This window comes from Salmo salar, chromosome ssa06 (genome assembly GCF_905237065.1).
Source record: "Salmo salar chromosome ssa06, Ssal_v3.1, whole genome shotgun sequence".
In the NCBI taxonomy this organism is placed as follows: domain Eukaryota; kingdom Metazoa; phylum Chordata; class Actinopteri; order Salmoniformes; family Salmonidae; genus Salmo; species Salmo salar.
This window is the reverse complement of record NC_059447.1, coordinates 9,856,670-9,877,334: the sequence shown is the minus strand read 5'-3', so window position 1 is coordinate 9,877,334 and position 20,665 is coordinate 9,856,670. Positions and strand designations below refer to the sequence as shown.

The following is a 20,665-nucleotide window of genomic DNA, read 5'->3' as shown; positions in this document are numbered from 1 at the left end:
AGTACAGTAATGGAATATTTTGAAAATGTTTTGTCACGATATGCGCCGGCGCATCACCCTTCGTTACCTTTCGGATAGTGTCTTGAACGTACGAACAAAACGCCGCTATTTGGATATAACTATGGATTATTTGGAACCAAAACAACATTTGTTGTTGAAGTAGATGTCCTGGGAGTGCATTCTGACGAAGAACAGCAAAGGTAATCCAATTTTTCTTATAGTAAATCTGAGTTTGGTGAGTACCATACTTGGTGGGTGTCAAAATAGCTAGCCTGTGATGGCCGGGCTATCTACTCAGAATATTGCAAAATGTGCTTTCACCGAAAAGCTATTTTAAAATCGGACACCTCGATTGCATAAAGGAGTTCTGTATCTATAATTCTGAAAATAATTGTTATGTTTTTTGTGAACGTTTATCGTGAGTAATTTAGTAAATTCACCGGAAGTGTTCGGTGGGAATGCTAGTTCTGAACATCACATGCTAATGTAAAAAGCTGTTTTTTGATATAAATATGAACTTGATTGAACAAAACATGCATGTATTGTATAACATAATGTCCTAGGAGTGTCATCTGTTGAAGATCATCAAAGGTTAGTGCTGCATTTAGCTGTGGTTTTGGTTTTTGTGACATTATATGCTAGCTTGAAAAATGGGTGTCTGATTATTTCTGGCTGGGTACTCTCCTGACATAATCTAATGTTTTGCTTTCGTTGTAAAGTATTTTTGAAATCCGACAGTGTGGTTAGATAAAGGAGAGTCTTGTCTTTAAAATGGTGTAAAATAGTCATATGTTTGAAAAATTTAAATTATTGCATTTTTTAGGTTTTTGTATTTTGTAAGTTTTCGGATTTTTGAGGAGTTTGTATTTCGCGCCACGCCCTATCATTGGATATTGGAGTGGTGTTCCGCTAGATGTCTAGATGTAAGAGGTTTTAAGGAGTACCATTATTGAGTCTATGTGCAGGGGTACCAGGTAGTTGAGGTAATATTTACAAATAGGCAGGGATAAAAGTGACAATCAGGATAGAGATTACATCTCCTCATCCAGGTAGTGCATTCACACACACACACTTTTAAAAAGGATTAGCCTATGGATTAAAAAAAGAAAAATGGGAAAATGGGAGAGGAGAAATTACTAGGGACAGTGTTGTTTAAATCACTGACCATGACCCATGAGTTATTCTTACCTTTGTTCAGTAGAACAAAGTAAACTTAAGTACAAAACAACAAACCGTGACGCAGGAGGAACAAACACACTCACAAAATATAATCACCCACAAAACAGTAAGAGAAAAAACCCTATTTAAATATGATCTCTAATCAGAGGCAATGAGGATCAGCTGCCTCCAATTAGAGATCAACCCCAAAACAATCCCAACTTAGAAATAGAACAACTAGAACTAAAACAGAAATAGAAAACATAGAATCAAAAAACACCCCCTGTCACGCCCTGCCCTACTCTACTAATGAAAATGATATCTTACTAGGGTCAGGACGTGACAGTACCCCCCCCAAAGGTGCAGACTCCGAATGCAAAAAAAAAAAAAAAAACACAAAACACAAAACACAAAGGGAGGGTAGGGTGGGTGACTAATGTCTATGGCGGCGGCTCTGGTTCCGGGCGTAGTACCCCCACCGCCCGCTGATCCCCACGCTTCTGTATGTCCGGAGGAACCAGACCATGGATCATCGCCGGAGGCTTTGGACCGCCAAACGCCGCTGAAGACTCTGGGCTAAAGGCCGCCGCTGGAGACACTGGGCTGCAGAGCGCTGTTGAAAACTCTGGGCTGCAGACCGCTGCTGAAGGCTCTGGGCTGCAGACCACCACTGAAGGCTCTGGATTGCAGACCACCGCTGAAGGCTCCGGGCTGAGGAGCGTCGCTGCAGGCTCCTGGCTAAGGAGCATCGCTGGAGGCTCCGGGCTAAGGAGCGTCGCTGGAGGCTCGGGACTAGGGATGCGCACTGGAGAACAATCCGAAATGTCTTTTTGATACTGTCGCAAAGTTAACTAAAAAGCAGCATTCCCCAAGAGAGGATGGCTCTCACTTCAGCAGTGATGAATTCATGAACTTCTTTGAGGAAAAGATCATGATCATTAGAAAGCAAATTAGGGACTGCTCTTTAAATCTGCGTATTCCTCCAAAGCTCCGTTGTCCTGAGTCTGCACAACCCTGCCAGGACCTAGGATCAAGGGAGACACTAAAGTTCTTTAGTACTATATGTCTTGACACAATGATGAAAATAATCATGGCCTCTAACCTTCAAGCTGCATACTGGACCCTATTCCAACTAAACTACTGAAAGAGCTGCTTTCTGTGCTTGGCCCTCCTATGTTGAACATAATAAACGGCTCTCTATCCACCGGATGTGCACCAAACTCACTAAAAGTGGCAGTAATAAAGCCTCTCTTGAAAAAGCCAAATCTTGACCCAGAAATTATAAAAAACTATCGGCCTATATCAAATCTTCCATTCCTCTCAAAAATGTTTGAAAAAGCTGTTGCGCAGCAACTCACTGCCTTCCTGAAGACAAACAATGTACACAAAACGCTTCAGTCTGGTTTTAGACCCCATCATAGCACTGAGACTGCACTTGTGAAGGTGGTAAATGACCTTTTAATGACGTCAGACCGAGGTTCTGCGTCTGTCCTCGTGCTCCTAGATCTTAGTGCTGCTTTTGATACCATCGATCACCACATTCTTTTGGAGAGATTGGAAACCCAAATTGGTCTACATGGACAAGTTCTGGCCTGGTTTAGGTCTTATCTGTTGGAAAGATATCAGTTTGTCTCTGTGAATGGTTTGTCCTCTGACAAATCAACTGTAAATTTCGGTGTTCCTCAAGGTTCCATTTTAGGACCACTATTGTTTTCAATATATATTTTACCTCTTGGGGATGTCATTCGAAAACATAATGTTAAATTTCACTGTTATGCGGATGACACACAGCTGTACATTTCAATGAAACATGGTGAAGCCCCAAAATTGCCCTCGCTAGAAGCCTGTGTCTCAGACATAAGGAAGTGAATGGCTGCAAACTTTCTACTCTTAAACTCGGACAAAACAGAGATGCTTGTTCTAGGTCCCAAGAAACAAAGAGATCTTCTGTTGAATCTGACAATTAATCTGGATGGTTGTACAGTCGTCTCAAATAAAACTGTGAAGGACCTCGGCGTTACTCTGGACCCTGATCTCTCTTTTGAAGAACATATGAAGACTGTTTCAAGGACAGCTTTTTTCCATCTACGTAACATTGCAAAAATCTTAAACTTTCTGTCCAAAAATGACGCAGAAAAATTAATCCATGCCTTTGTTACTTCTAGGTTGGACTACTGCAATACTCTACTTTCCGGCTACCCGGATAAAGCACTAAATAAACTTCAGTTAGTGCTAAATACGGCTGCTAGAATCCTGACTAGAACCAAAAAATTGGATCATATTACTCCAGTGCTAGCCTCCCTACACTGGCTTCCTGTTAAGGCAAGGGCTGATTTCAAGGTTTTACTGCTAACCTACAAAGCATTACATGGGCTTGCTCCTACCTATCTTTCCGATTTGGTCCTGCCGTACATACCTACACATACGCTACGATCACAAGACGCGGGCCTCCTAATTGTTCCTAGAATTTCTAAGCAAACAGCTGGAGGCAGGGCTTTCTCCTATAGAGCTCAATTTTTATGGAATAGTCTGCCTACCCATGTGAGAGACACAGACTCATTCTCAACCTTTAACTCTTTACTGAAGACACATCTCTTCAGTAGGTCCTATGATTAACCTGTTATGGCTAGGGGGCAGTATTTTCACGGCTGGATAAAAAACGTACCCGATTTAATCTTGTTACTACTCCTGCCCAGTAACTAGAATATGCATATAATTATTGGCTTTGGATAGAAAACACTCCAAAGTTTCTAAAACTGTTTGAATGGTGTCTGTGAGTATAACAGAACTCAAATGGCAGGTCAAAACCTGAGAGATTCCTTTACAGGAAGTGGCCTGTCTGACCATTTCTTGAACTTCTTTGCCATCTCATTCAATTACAAAGGATCTCTGCTCTAACGTGACACTTCCTACGTCTTCCATAGGCTCTCAGAGCCCGGGAAAAAACAGAATGTCGTCATCCCAGCCCCAGGCTGAAACACATTATCGCCTTTCTCAAGTGGCCGATCAAGGGACTGTGGGCTAGGGCGCGTGCCCTGGCGGCCCCCGTCTTTGTGATTTTTCCTCTGTTTGCCGAAAATGAGATTCCCGGTCGGAATATTATCGCTTTTTTACGAGATAAATTGCATAAAAATTGATTTTAAACAGCGGTTGACATGCTTCGAAGTACGGTAATGGAATATTTAGATTTTTTTTGTCACGAATTGCGCCATGCTCGCGACCCTGATTTACCATTTCGGATAGTTTCTGGAACGCACGAACAAAACGCCGCTATTCGGATATAACGATGGATTATTTTGGACCAAACAACATTTGTTATTGAAGTAGCAGTCCTGGGAGTGCATTCTGACGAAGACAACAAAAGGTAATCAAACTTTTGTAATAGTAAATCTGATTTTGGTGAAGGCTAAACTTGCCGGGTGTCTAAATAGCTAGCCCGTGATGGCTGGGCTATGTACTTAGAATATTGCAAAATGTGCTTTCACCAAAAAGCTATTTTAAAATCGGACATATCGAGTGCATAGAGGAGTTCTGTATCTATAATTCTTAAAATAATTGTTATGCTTTTTGTGAACGTTTATCGTGAGTAATTTAGTAAATTGTTAGTAAATTCCCCGGAAGTTTGCAAAGGGGTATGCTAGTTCTGAACGTCACATGCTAATGTAAAAAGCTGTTTTTTGATATAAATATGAACTTGATTGAACAAAACATGCATGTATTGTATAACATAATGTCCTAGGTGTGTCATCTGATGAAGATCATCAAAGGTTAGTGCTGCATTTAGCTGTCTTCTGGGTTTTTGTGACATTATATGCTAGCTTGAAAAATGGGTGTCTGATTATTTCTGGCTGGGTACTCTGCTGACATAATCTAATGTTTTGCTTTCGCTGTAAAGCCTTTTTGAAATCGGACAGTGTGGTTAGATAAAGGAGAGTCTTGTCTTTAAAATGCTGTGAAATAGTCATATGTTTGAAAAATTGAAGTTTTTGTATTTTTGAGGAATTTGTAATTCGCGCCACGCCTATCATTGGATATTGGAGCAGGTGTTCCGCTAGCGGAACGTCTAGATGTAAGAGGTTTTAAGTGTAGTCTGGCCCAGGGGTATGAAGGTGAACGGAAAGGCTGGAGCAACGAACCGCCCTTGCTGTCTCTGCCTGGCCGGTTTCCCCTCTTTCCACTGGGATTCTCTGCCTCTACCCCTATTACGGGGGCTGAGTCACTGGCTTACTGGTGTTCTTCCATGCTGTCCCTGGGAGGGGTGCGTCACTTGAGTGGGTTGAGTCACTGACGTGGTCTTCCTGTCTGGGTTGGTGCCCCCCCTTGGGCTGTGCCGTGGCGGAGATCTCTGTGGGCTATACTCGGCCTTTTCCCGGGATGGTATGTTTGGGGGCTGGAGATATCCCTCCAGTGGTGTGGAGGCTGTGCTTTGGCAAAGTGGGTGGGGTTATATCCTACCTGTTTGGCCCTGTCCGGGGGTTTCATCGGATGGGGCCACAGTGTCTCCTGACCCCTCCTGTCTCAGCCTCCAGTATTTATGCTGCAGTAGTTTATGTGTCGGGGGGCTAGGATCAGTCTGTCACATCTGGAGTATTTCTCTTGTCTTTTCCGGTGTCCTGTGTGAATTGAAATATGCTCTCTCTAATTCTCTCTTTCTCTTTCTTTCTTTCTCTCTCTCGGAGGACCTGAGCCCTAGGACCATGCCTCAGGATTACCTGGCTTGATGACTCCTTGCTGTCCCCAGTTCACCTGGCCGTGCTGCTGCTCCAGTTCCAACTCTTCTGCCTGCAGCTATGGAACCCTGACCTGTTCACCGGACGTGCCACCTGTCCCAGACCTGTTGTCCCAGACCTGCTGGAACCCTGACCTATTCACCGGACGTGCTACCTGTCCCAGACCTGCTGTTTTCAACTCTCTAGAGACAGCAGGAGCGGTAGAGATACTCTCAAAGATCGGCTATGAAAAAGCCAACTGACACTTACTCTTGTGTTACTGACTTGTTGCACCCTCGACAACTACTATGATTATTATTATTTGACACTGCTGGTCATTTATGAACATTTGAACATCTAGGCCATGTGCTGTTATAATCTCCACCCGGCACAGCCAGAAGAGGACTGGCCACCCCTCATAGCCTGGTTCCTCTCTAGGTTTCTTCCTAGGTTTTGGCCTTTCTAGGGAGTTTTTCCTAGCCACCGTGCTTCTACACCTGCATTGCTTGCTGTTTGGGGTTTTAGGCTGGGTTTCTGTACAACACTTTGAGATATCAGCTGATGTAAGAAGGGCTATATAAATACATTTGATTTGATTTGATTTTGGAGGTCCGATGCGTGGGACTGGCATAGGTGGCGCCAGACTGGTAACACGCACCACAGGTCGAGTGCAGGGAGCACAAACAGGACACCCCGGACTGGGCAGGCGCACTGGAGGCCTGATGCGTGGAGCTGGCATAGTAGGCGCCAGACTAGTATCACACACCTCCGGGCGAGTGCGGGGAGCAGGCACAGTACGTACTGGGCTATGGAGGCGCACTGGAGGGAGAGTGCGAGGAGCAGGCACAGGACGTACTGGGCTATGGAGGCGCACTGGAGGGAGAGTGCGAGGAGCAGGAATCGGTCTCACCGGACTGGGGAGACGCACTAAGGGCCGAGTGCTCACAGCAGGCACTGGCTGTACCGGGTTATGGATGCGCACTGAAAGGAGAGTGCGAGGAGCAGGCACAGGATGTACTGGACTATGGAGGCGCACTGGAGGGAGAGTGTGAGGAGCAGGCACAGGACTACTGGGTCGTGGATGCGCACTGGAGACCTGGCGCGTATGGCTTGCACAACCCGCCCTGGCTGGATGCTCACCTCATCTCGATAACTGCAGGGTGTGAATGTGCCCTGATGACACAGTGCGCATCACCGCACAACACGGTGCCTGCCCCGTCACTTGCTCCCCACAGTAAGCACAGGAAGTTGGCTCAGGACTCCACCCTGACTCTGCCCAACTCCTCGTGTGCCCCCCCCCCCTCAAAAACACTTTTTGGGGGCTGCATCTCGCACTTGCCTCTAGGTGGATATAGCGCCTCATATTATCGCCGCTCTGCCTTCGCTGCCTCAAGTTCCTCCTTCGGTCGGCGATACTCCCCAGCCTGCCTGTTAGAAGGAGCGGACCAAAATGCAGCGTCGGATTCGTTCCTCATATTCATTAGATAGTGAAACTGAATGCAATAACAAAGTAAACTTAAGTACAAAATAATAAACCATGATGCAGGAGGAACAAACACACTCACAAAATATAATCACCCACAAAACAGGAAGAGAAAATCCCCTACTTAAATATGATCTCTAATCAGAGGCAATGAGGATCAGCTGCCTCCAATTAGAGATCAACCCCAAACAATCCCAACATAGAAATAGAACAACTAGAACTAAAACATAGAAATAGAAAACATAGAACAACCAAAAAACACCCCCTGTCACGCCCTGCCCTACTCTACTAATGAAAATGACATCTTACTAGGGTCAGGACGTGACAACGACACAGGAGAAGCATTTGAACGTTTATTTAAAATGTTTATCAAAAAGTTTTGGGGGGCAGAAATGCCTTCTGAAACATTTGAACTTTTATGTGCCTTAATAACAAATGTGTATGCCATCTGTAAATACGAATACATTTGTTAAATTACCAGCCCAGTTGTGTTTAGCCGCAGAAAAAGACAGGAACCTGTCCAATAGCCATGATTGGCTGAGATAATGAATGGGCTGGACATGCCGAGAGATGAGTTTCGGATTGGTCTGCCGTGTATGACCCTTCTGTCTATAAAATGAGCTGCTCGTTAATCCTTTCTAGTACTGTTTTTTTCAAAAGATTTTAAAATTAGCCGTGGAGAACTGCAAATGTGTTGCTAATGCTCTCAATAGCATTGCTGCTCTGAATTTGTCAGGCGCTATCGACAAAGGTCAGTGGGAAACGGTTGTGATGGACTACTTTCAGGAGGACTGTACAAACAAAACGGAAACAACACAGGACATCTTATTTAATGACAGGGGTTGCAGTCTGCTGTGAAGCGATCATCCATGTATACGGGTAAGAGTCTAGCTACAGTTTCAGATATTATATGTTTCTAATTTTGTCAGAAAGTTGTTTTCATGGCAAGTTATTATTTAGCTAGCTAGCTAGATGTCTAAGTAGGGATAGGCGTCCCTTTAACGGGACAGTTGTAAATCACGCAGCGCCTTATGTTACCATCGCATATTTTAGATAAACAACACATGTCGGTACATATAAGTGTCTTATATTGGCTGAATGCTTAAATTCTTGTTAATATAACTGCACTGTCGAATTTACAGTAGCTATTACTGCGGAAAAAATGCCATGCTATTGTTTGAGGAGAGCTCCTAACAACAAAACACTTTTTTCACCACAATAGGTTTGATAAATTCACCTCTGAAGGTGAAATGTGTACTTACATTCTGACATCTTGCTCTGATTTATCATCCAAAGGGTCCCAGAGATAACATGAAGTGTTGTTTTGTTAGATAAAATCTATTTTCATATCCTAAAAAGGTCCATATAGCATGCACAATCGATTTTGTATTTACACTTGTTCAATTTGCAAAGAAAGGAATCTGTGAAAATCTAACTCTAAATGTTGTTTCAACCGGGCAAATCACGTTTGTAGGTATTCCTCAGAGATCTTAGAACATAACCAGACTTCACTATATCATTAGGGGAGTAGTATATCCTATAGGACACTGTATTTGGTCAGAGAGCGACGCCTTCAAGGCACACCGATGACGCGGCCGGTCTTCATTTGATCAACTGTATCTTTGTCAAATAAGCACCAATCGGGGGCAAACAAAGCTAGCTAGATAGCCAATGAGCTGGGCTTTACGGGAGTATCTGGAAGCCCTGTATATGTTGCAAAATGTAGGTGCTAACCTTTTGCGACAGCATGCCTTTTCCTTTTGGACAAAAATTGTTGAACTTATAATAAGCTACTAATACTGGAAAAGCTAAATCAAAGTTCAAGTATACAGACGATATTCTTGCAGAAAAATGTAATGTGAATGTGAATGTCTCCTTCACGATAAGCCCAAATGTACCTGGGTGACTTCACACTAAAAGTCATGTAGTTTGCTCAAACTTCAAGTTATCCGTCTGAAACTTTGCACATACACTGCTGCCATCTTGTGGACACCATCGGAATGATGGTGATGGCTGGAACAGGGACCTTTCTGTTGCATTTCAAAGATGGTGGTAGAAAAAAAACAGTTTGGTTTTTTCTTTGTATTTTCTTCTACCAGATCTATTGTGTTATATTCTCCTACATTCAAAGTGTTTCCTTTCAAATGATACCAAGAATATGCAAATCCTTGCTTCAGGGCCTGAGCTACAGACAGTTAGATTTGGGTATGTCATTTAGGCGAAAATTTAAAAAAAGGGGGGCTATCCCTAAGAAGTTTTAAAACGTACTGTTAGCAAGCTAGCTGACGTTAGATGGCTGGCTCACTAGCTAACCTTACATTTATGATCTGTGTAGAAATATTATCTCAGCAAGCCATTTGCATGGCTAGTTATAGCCTAATGTTAGCTAACTAGCTAACATTGAACCTATTCAGTTAACTTTAGCTAGCTATGACAATTGGTTTGTATTGCTAGTACACTATGGATTGGGATTATGGTTCATTGTTTGTTCATGCATGGTTCAGACAGACCAGTTCATCACTGGGGGCGAGTTCACAGTCATGAGCAGTATCTGCAGTGCCCCTGTTCACATGACTCTCTCCTAACACACGCCATACTTTGCTCCTACTATTTATTGGTTTATCCCGCTGCCACTTCACCCCTGATTGTATGCATATAACTACCTCATCTGTCACCAGTATCACTGATATTGTTATTGATATTATTCTTCTTCATACTGTATATTATTTTGTTATTTCTCTACTGGCATTGACACTTTTTCTTATTTTCTTTATATTGAAACTATATATTTTTTGTTATTGCTGTATTGTTTACATCTTCTGTAGTGACCCACTTAGCATGATGTGGCTCGGGGTTATAGCATTTCTTTCACATGACCCAACAATTTAGACAAGTGTGTCTGAATAAGCGTCATCTAATATTTATAAAATAATTTTATTTGGACACTTTCTGTTTACCTGAAATGTTCCTTATTTTACCACTTTTCATCTTAATCTTTACCACACTACATGACCTTTAGTACATGACCTCACATGTGAATCCCTAAAGAGATGGGTGGGGCTTAAGAGGGTGTGAACAATGCTAAATGGGTGTAGACAAAGAGAGCCCTCCAGTAGGTACCAAAACATTCAAAGGCCATTTTCTAAAAAAAAGTGGGGTTACAAGTTTATCAACTTTCAAAGCAGAATTACTTTCCAATTGTTCCTCAAATGCAGTGTATGATATACCATTTTGTAGCTCTGAGTCGCAACGTTCATCCAATGTAAAAAACACAATAGAACAGTAGAACAGCTAAGTTAGATGCATTTTTGCCCTCCTGCGTCACTTTATACAGAGAAGATCTCAGCTAAACATAGAATCACATGGTTTATCCTTCTCTCTATGATCGCCGATAACTTCAGAACAAAGTTCACTACAAATACAAAGTTGCCAGTGTCTTTGCAATTGATACAAACAGGTGACGTATACAATTATGCTTCAAATGAAAACCAGGATACCTGCATTAAAATATAAATACGCGGCAATAGGCATATTTCAATCATATTGAAATACGTTTCTTGTTCAATCAATTGAGTTATATTTTGCTACTTGTAGTGTCTGTAATTTTTCTTAATATATTTCATAATATGTAGCCTAACATTGTAATGAACACGAGGGAGACAGAGAGCTGGTTTCAAGATCAGAGCGCAGCAGGTGTTTAATGAAAGGGACCATAGGAGGAGGCAGGTAGCTGGGTCCAGGGGGCAGGCAGAAGGTCATAGACAGTAGGTCCAAAAATGGCAACAGTACAGGCAGGCAAAAGGCATCGTGAGTGAGGCAGGCAAAAACTATCATACACAGGAGGAGAGAAGGACGGGGGGAAAAACAGTGCTCCGAAACCGTGTGTCTCAAAACAAACAATACCTCACAGTGATGGGGTGCAAATAACTGAACTAAATAGTGTGGGATGATGACATGCAGGTGTGTGAACAGGTGATTAGAATTCGGGTGATTGGGATCTGGAGAGGGAGCTGGAAAGTGGGCTGCGTTCAGGGGATCTAAGTGTTTTGGAGTGTGAGTTGGACACAGACGTTACAAGCATGTGCTCAATGATGTACCGAATCTGTGATTTGGTGCATTTTTATTGGGTAAACATTAGAATAAGCCACCTCAATATTTGCAATATTTGCAGCCATAGGTGATAATATCTCTCTAGGAGCTGATCCGTCGTCAGTGTTGTGAAATAATTATAATGTTAAGGAAAGATTTAAATGGAGAAAACTGATCCGAGAACAGCACTCCCTTTCTTTCTTTCGATCATATCAGTTCTCGATACATGCTCCACCGGACGTGTAACCTGTCATGCTGCTGATCCAGTTTCTGATCCAGTTTCTCATGCTGCTGATCCAGTTTCTCTGACCTGTTCACCGGACGTGCGACCTTGTCCCGAACCTGCTGTTTCGACCCTCTCTCTCCCTCTCCGTCTCTCTCTCTACTGCACCTTTTGTCTCGAACCTTTAAATGCTCAGCTATGAAAAGCCAACTGACATTTACTCATGAGGTGCTGACCTGTTGCACCCTCTATAACCACTGTAATTATTATGTAACCCTGCTGGTCATCTATGAACTTTTGAACATTTTTGAAGAACGATCTGGCCTTAAGGTAAGGTTTCTCCCTATATTATCTAAATTGATATAATTTTATATTTGTGCAAATGGCTTGTTTGAAACTTTCTCCCTTTTAAAATTATTATTTGTAAAACAGGAAACAGAAACAATTCAATGGATATCAATCAGCAAAGAGGTAAGAATATATAAGAATATGTAAGAATATGTTAAAGGCTATAGCTGCATTGGGCGCAGATGACTGAACTGCGCCCATATTTGTGTGTGTCTGTGTCTGCGGGTATACTGACGAGGAGGCCCACAAAGGTAATTGGTATTGGTTTATGAAGCAAAAAAGTTTGGGAACCCCTGGTACTTTGCCATTAAAAGTGTTCCCATTGGTCAGTTCCATACCGTTCTCTACCTGATGTTGCAGAGACTTCTGACATGGTGCGTTATTTTGTAGCTAATATACTTCCTTAGTCTGCTTTAATCGATTTCAAATTCACTTACTATCCAGAGCAACCGCATCACCAGATTAGTATGAACAGTGGGTCGCACTTTCACCATAGCTCAGTGGGGGCCACAGTGGTGAAGGTGAAAAGCTTAAAGTTCCTCGGTATACACTGACAAACTAAAATGGTCAACACATACATTGTGGTTAAGAAGGCGCAACAGCACCTCTTCAGCCTCAGGAGGATGAAGACATTTGGATTGGCTGCTAAGACTCTCAAAAACGTTTACAGATGCACCATTGAGAGCATCCTTTCGGGCTGTAACCCCCGTTAACATCTAGAAGGCGAGGTCAGTACAGGTGCATCAAAGCTGGGACCGAGAGACTGAAAAACAGCTTCTATCTCAAGGCCATTAGACTTTCTCAAGGCCAATAGTCACCACTAGCCGGATTCCGCCCACTACCCTGCTCTGAACTGTAGTCACTGTACCCTGCCCTGAACTTTAGTCACTGTACCCTGCCCTGAACTTTAGTCACTGTACCCTGCCCTGAACTTTAGTCACTGTACCCTGCCCTGAACTTTAGTCACTGTACCCTGCCCTGAACTTTAGTCATTACCCTGCCCAGAATCTTTGTCACTGTTACTAGCTGGCTACCACCCAGTTATTCCACCATGCATGTTATAGACTTCTGCCCTATGAACATAGTCATGGAAGAGAAAGGGAAAGGTGGACACCTAGTCAGTTTTACATCTGAATCCCTTCAACTGAAATTTGTTTTCTGCATTCAACCTCTGAATCACAGAGTTGCAGAGGGCGACCTTAATCAGGGAACAGTGGATTAACTGCCTTGCTCAGAGGCAAATTGACAGATTTTTACCTTGTTGGCTCTGGGATTCGATCCAGAAACATTTTGGTTACTGGCCCTGAGCAAAGCAGTTAACCCCATTGTTCGAACCTCTCTGATTCAGAGGGGTTTGGTTAAATGCGGAAGACACGTTTCAGTTGAAGGCATTAAGGTGAACAGCACTCCAACGCTCCTACCTGCCAGGCCACCTGTTGCCCATAACACTGGTCACTGAACAACAAAAATTACGCAACATGTAAAGTGTTGGTCCCATGTTTCGTGAGCTTAAATAAAAGATCCCAGAAATGTTCAATACGCACAAAAAGCTTGTTAATCTCAAATGTTGAGCACAAATGTATTTAAATCCCTGTTAGTGAGCATTTCTCCTTTGCCAAAATAATCCAACCATCTGACAGGTCTGGCATATCAAGAACCTGATTAAACAGCATGATCATTACACAGGTGCACCTTGTGCTGGGGACAATAAAAGACCACTCTAAAATGTGCAGTTTTGTCACACAACACAATGCCTCAGATGTCTCAAGTTTTGAGTGAGCTTGCAATTGGCATCCTCACTGCAGGAATGTCCAACAGAGCTGTTGCAAGAGAATTGAATGTTCATTTCTCCACCATAAGCTGCCTCCAATGTCGTTTTGGAGAATTTGGCAGTACGTCCAACCGGCCTCACAACCGCAGACCACGTGTAACCACGCTAGCCCAGGACCTCCACATCTGGCTTCTTAACCTGCGGGATCGTCTGAGACCAGCCACTCGGACAGCTGATGACACTGTGGGTCAGCACAACCAAAGAAATTCTGCACAAACTGTTAGAAACCGTCTCATGGAAGCTCATCTGCATGCTCGTCGTCCTCACCAGGGTCTTGACCTGATTGCTGTTCGGCGTCGTAAACCGACATCAGTGGGGTTGTGGTATGGACAGGCATAAACTACAGACAACGAACACAATTGCATTTTATCAATGGCAATTGAATGCACAGAGATACCATGACAAGATCATAAGGTCGTGCCATTAATTCCCGCCCTCACCTCATGTTTCAGCATGATATTGCAAAGTCCCATGTCGCAAGGATCTGTACACAGCTTCCTGGAAGCTGAAAATGTCCCAGTTCTTCCATGGCCTGCATACTCACCAGACTTGTCACCCATTGAGCATGTTTGGGATGCTCTGGCAACATTGAAGAGGAGTGGGACAACATTCCACAGGTCACTAATCAAAACCCTGATTAACTCTATGTGAAGGAGATGTGTCACGCTGCATGAGGCAAATGGTCATTCCAGATACTGACTGATTTTCTGATCCATGCACCTATTGTTCTTGTATCTGTGACAAACAGATCTGTATTCCCAGTTATGTGAAATCAATAGATTAGGGCTTAATTAATTTATTAAAATTGATTGATTTCCTTTATTGAACTGTAACTCAATAAAATATTTTTTATTATTGCATCAGTTCAGTGGACACTACTGTTAAAATGTTTGTGGTCAGTTAGAAATGTCCTTGTTTTCCATGAAAACATACATGAAATGAGTTGCAAAATGAATAGGAAATATAGTCAAGATGTTGACAAGGTTATAAATAATGATTTTTATTTTAAATAATAATTGTGTCCTTCAAACTTTGCTTTGGTAAAATAATACTACATTTGCAGCAGTTACAGCCTTGCAGACCTTTGGCATTCTAGTTGTCGATTTGTTTTTATGTAATCTGAAGAGATTTCACCCCATGCTTCCTGAAGAACCTCCCACAAGTTGGATTGGCTTGATGAGCACTTCTTACGTACCATACGGTCAAGCTGCTCCCACAACAGCTCAATAGGGTTGAGATCCTATGACTGAGATGGCCATTCCATTCTAGACAGAACACCAGCTGACTGCTTCTTCCCTAAATAGTTCTTGCATAGTTTGGAGCTGTGCATTTGGGTCATTGTCCTCTTGTAAGAGGAAATTGGCTCCAATAAAGCGCTGTCCACAGAGTATTGCATGGCGTTGAAAAATGAAGTGATAGCCTTCCTTCTTCAAGATCCCTTTTACCACCACCAAAGCACCCACAGACCATCCCATTGCCTCCACCATGCTTGACAGATGGTTTCAAGAACTCCTCCAGCACCTCAAACTTAGATTCGTCTGTCCATAACACTGTTTTTCAATCTTCCTCTGTCCAGTGTTCTTTTGCCCATCTTAATCTTTTATTTTTCTTGGCCAGTCTGAGATATGGCTTTTTTTTTGCAACTCTGTCTAGAAGGCCAGCATCCCAGAGTCGCCTCTTCACTGTTGACGTTGAGACTGGTGTTTTGCGGGTACTATTTAATGAAGCTGCCAGGTGAGGACTTGTGAGGCATCTGTTTCTCAAACTAGACACTTTAATGTACTTGTCCTCTTGTCCTCCCACTCCTCTTTCTATTCTGGTTAGAGCCACTTTGCACTGTTCTGTGAAGAGAGTAATGCACAGCGTTGTAAGAGATCTTCAGTTTCTTGAAATTTCGTGCATGGAATAGCCTTCATTTCTCTGAACAAGAATAGACTGACAAGTTTCAGAAGAAAGTTCTTTGTTTCTGGACATTTTGAGCCTGTAATCGAACCCACAAATGCTGATGCTCCAGATACTCAACTATTCTAAAGAAGGCCAGTTTTATTGCTTCAGTTTTCAGCTGTGCTAACATAATTGCAAAAAGGTTTTCTAATGGTCAATTAGCCTTTTAAAATTATAAACTTGGATTGGTTAACACAGCATGCCATTGGAGTACAGGAGTGATGGTTGCTGATAATGGGCCTCGGTACACCTATGTAGATATTCCATTAGAAATCACTCGTTTCCAGGTACAATGGTCATTTACAACATTAACAATGTCTACACTGTATTTCTGATCAATTTGATGTTATTTTAATGGACAACAATTGTGTTTTTCTGACAAAAACAAGGACATTTCTAAGTGATCCCAAACTTTTTATTAAAGGTAGTGTATATACTGGGTTCCCGAGTGGCATAGTGGTCTAAGGCACTGCATCTCAGTGCTTGAGCCATCACTACAGACACCCTGGTTTGAATCCAGGCTGTATCACAATAGGTCGTGATATGGAGTCCCATAGGGCGGTGCACAATTGGCCCAGCGTCGTCCGTGTTTGGCCGGTGTTGGCCGTCATTGTAAATAAGACTTTGTTCTTAACTCACTTGCCTAGTTAAATAAAGGTTACATAAAAATAAATACAAATATTCTAGTCACGGCCATCCTACTTAACTATACTGTTCTATCCTACATATTCTTCTGATATACTACATATTCTATCTATATACTGTCCAGAATTATACATCCCATCACACATACAGTACCAGTCAAAGGTTTAGACACATCTACTCATTCAAGTTTTTGATTATTTTTTTTAACTATTTTCTATATTGTAGAATAATAGTGAACACATCAAAACTCTGAAATTACACATATGGTTTCATGTAGTAACCAAACAAGTGTTCAACAAATTAAAATCTATTTTAGATTTTAGATTCTTCAAAGTAGCCACCCTTTGCCTTGATGACAGCTTTGCACATTCTTGGCATTCTCTCAACCAGCTTCACCTGGAATGCTTTTCCAACCATATTGTAGGAGTTCCCACATATGCTGAGCACTTGTCGGCTGCTTTTCCTTCACTCTGCGGTCCAACTCATCCCAAACCATCTCAATTGGGTTGAGGTCAGGTGATTGTAGAGGCCAGGTCATCTGATGCAGCAGTCCATCACTCTCCTTCTTGGTCAAATAGCCCTTGCACAGCCTGGAGGTGTGTTGGGTCATTGTCCTGTTGAAAAACAAATTATAGTCCCACTAAGCAAAAAAACTGATGGGAAGGAGTATCGCTGCATAATGCTGTGGTAGCCATGCTGGTTAAGTGTGCCTTGAATTATAAATAAATCACTAACAGTGTCACCAGCAAAGCACCCCCACACCATCACACCTCCTCCTCCTTGCTTCACGGTGGGAACCACACATGCGCAGATTATCCGTTCAACTACTCTGCGTCTCACAAAGACATGGCGGTTGGAACCAAAATTCTCAAATTTGGACTCATCAGACTAAAGGACAGATTTTCACCGCTCTAATGTCCATTGCTCATGTCTCTTGGCCCAAGCAAGTCTCTTCTTCTTATTGGTGTCCTTTAGTAGTGGTTTCTTTGCAGAAATTCGACCATGAAGGCCTCATTCACGCAGTCCCCTCTGAACAGTTGATGTAGAGATGTGTCTGTTACTTGAACTCTGTGAAGCATTTATTTGAGCTGTAATTTCTGAGGCTGGTAACTCCAATGAACTGATCCTCTGGGTCTTCCTTTCCTGTGGCGGTCCTCATGAGAGCTAGTTTCATCATAGCGCTTGATGGTTTTTGCGACTGCACTTTAAGAAACTTTCAGAGTTTGTGAAATTTTACGGATTGACTGACCTTCATGTCTTAGAGTAATGATGCACTGTCTTTGCTTATTTGAGCTGTTCTTGCCATAATATGGACTCACAACACAACTAATTGGCTCAAACGCATTAAGAAACCCCCAGGTGAAAACAAGCAACTAATATATGACTCACAATCAGGAACAACGACGTACAGCTGTTCCTGATTGGGAGCCACACAAACCACACAGAAATAGACAGACTAGAAAACCATAGAAAACCAACACTAGAACATACACTCAAACCCCAGACTACATAAACCAAACACCCCTTTAATAATACACACAACCCCAACCATACAAAACAAATACCCTTCTGCCACGTCCTGACCAAATATTCATACAATTACTCCCCCTGCTGGTCAGGATGTGACAGAAGGAAAGAAATTCCACAAATGAACTTTTAACAAGGCACACCTGTTAATTGAAATGCATTCGAGGTGACTACCTCATAAAGCTAGTTGAATGCCAAGAGTGTGCAAAGCAGTAATCAAGATAAAGGGTGGCTACATTGAAGAATCTCAAATATAAAATATATATTGATTTGTTTAACACTTATTTGGTTACTACATGATTCCATATGTGTTATTTCATAGTTTTGACGTCTTCACTATTATTCTACAATGTAGAAAATTGTAAAAAATAAAAAAAATCCTTGAATGAGTAGTTGTGTCCAAACTTTTGACTGGTACTTGTCGTGGAATTATTCTAATCAAAGGAGAGACTTTTAGATTTCTTCAAAACAATTACACTTTATTAGTTATTACTGCAGTAATGGAACGTTAACAATCACCCAATGGTGTAGACTTAAAGCCCAAATAAACAGTATTCGCTTACAACTCTTTATAGTCTTCCTGACGAAGAACAGATACGTTGAAATTATACTAAAGGTACATTGTGCTCTCATGCCAAAAACATGAAGATTTACATGCCGCATAATATCTGTCTCTAGTTAATTTACTGCTTGCTTACACAAAAGTACTAATGCAAAATAGAATACTAAATCCTTTCCCTAAATAAACTGGAGATTGGGTCTCCCTGGCACTGAAAGACAAGCACACAGACACTAATCATGGATTGTAATGTAATGCAGTCTTTAGGTTATCACCAAACCATCGTCAATCTACTTAATCTCAGGCTTCACTCCACACACAGACACATGAAAATTCTAACAATCCTATTCTGTTGCCTCTAAGAAAAACAGACAATGAGAGTACTAAAATAGGATTACATTCTAATATAAGAGTAATGTGATTAACATAATGTTGTAATTCCATGACAGTCTGTACATGCACATACAGTGCATTTGAAAAGTATTCAGACCCCTTGACTTTTTTCCACATGTTGTTACGTTACAGCACTCCACCAATCAGGCCTTTATGGTAGAGTGGTCAGACGGAAACCCCTCTTCAATTAAAGGCACATGACAGGCCGCTTGAAGTTTGCCAAAAGACACCTAAAGGACTCAGACCATGAGAAACAAGATTCTCTGGTCTGATGAAACCAAGATTGAACTCTTTGGCCAGAATGCCAAGCTTCACGTTTGGAGGAAACCTGGCATGTTGGTGGCAGCATCATGCTATGGGGATGTTTTTCAGCATCAGGGACTGTGAGACTAGTCAGGATCGAGGGAAAGATGAACGGAGCAAAGTACAGAGAGATCATTGATAAAAACCTGCTCCAGAGCACTCAGGACCTCAGACTGGGACAAAGGTTCACCTTCCAGCAGGACAACAACCCTAAGCACAGAGTCAAAACAACGCAGGAGTCGCTTCGGGACAAGTCTCTGAATATCCTTGAGTGGCCCAGCCAGAGCCCAGACTTGAACCCAATCGAACATCTCCGGAGAGACATGAAAATAGCTGTGCAGCGACGATCCGCTTCCAACCTGACAGAGCATGAGAGGATCTGCAGAGAAGAATGGGAGAAACTCTGCAAAATACAGCTGTGCCAAACTTGTAGCATCATACCCAAGAAGATTCTAGGCTGTAATCACTGCAAAAGGTGATTCAACAAAGAACTGAGTAAAGGGTCTGAATACTTATGTAAATGTGCTGTTCTTGCTTTGTCATTATTGGGTATTGTGTGTAAATTGATCTGGACAAAAATATATATATTATCAATTTTAGAATAAAATTTGGAAAAAGTGAAGGGGTCTGAATACTTTCCGAATGCACTATACTCTATGTAACAGATATATCCCCCTCTCCTTCTCCCCATCATCTATATGTAACAGATATATCCCCCTCTCCTTCTCCCTCCATCACCTATATGTAACAGATATATCCCCGTCTCCTTCTCCCCATCACCTATATGTAACAGATATATCCCCCTCTCCTTCTCCTCCATCACCTATATGTAACAGATATATCCCCCTCTCCTTCTCCCCATCACCTATATGTAACAGATATATCCCCCTCTCCTTCTCCCTCCCTCCATCACCTATATGTAACAGATATATCCCCCTCTCCTTTCATCACCTATATGTAACAGATATATCCCCCTCTCCTTCTCCTCCATCACCTATATGTAACAGATATATCCCCCCTCTCCTTCTCTCTCCATCACCTATATGTAACAGATATATCCCCCTCTCCTTCTCCTCCATCACCTATATGTAACAGATATATCCCCTCTCTCCTTCTCCCCATCACCTATATGTAACAATATATTCCCCCCTCTCCTTCTCTCTCCATCACCTATATGTAACATATATATCCCCCTCTCCTTCTCCTCCATCACCTATATGTAACATATATATCCCCCTCTCCTTCTCCTCCATCACCTATATGTAACAGATATATCCCCCTCTCCTTCTCCCCATCACCTATATGTAACAGATATACCCCCACTCTCCTTCTCCTCCATCACCTATATGTAACAATATATTCCCCTCTCCTTCTCCTCCATCACCTATATGTAACAGATATATCCCCCCTCTCCTTCTCCCCATCACCTATATGTAACAGATATATCCCCCTC

At 42.3% G+C, this 20,665-nt stretch overlaps 1 long non-coding RNA gene across 1 annotated transcript in view; it reads right to left on the bottom strand.

Annotated features, from left to right (window-relative positions):
* LOC106606282 (uncharacterized) overlaps positions 1–20,665 on the bottom strand; it is a 33,994-nt gene that overhangs the window by 825 nt on the left and 12,504 nt on the right. The window lies entirely within an intron of this gene.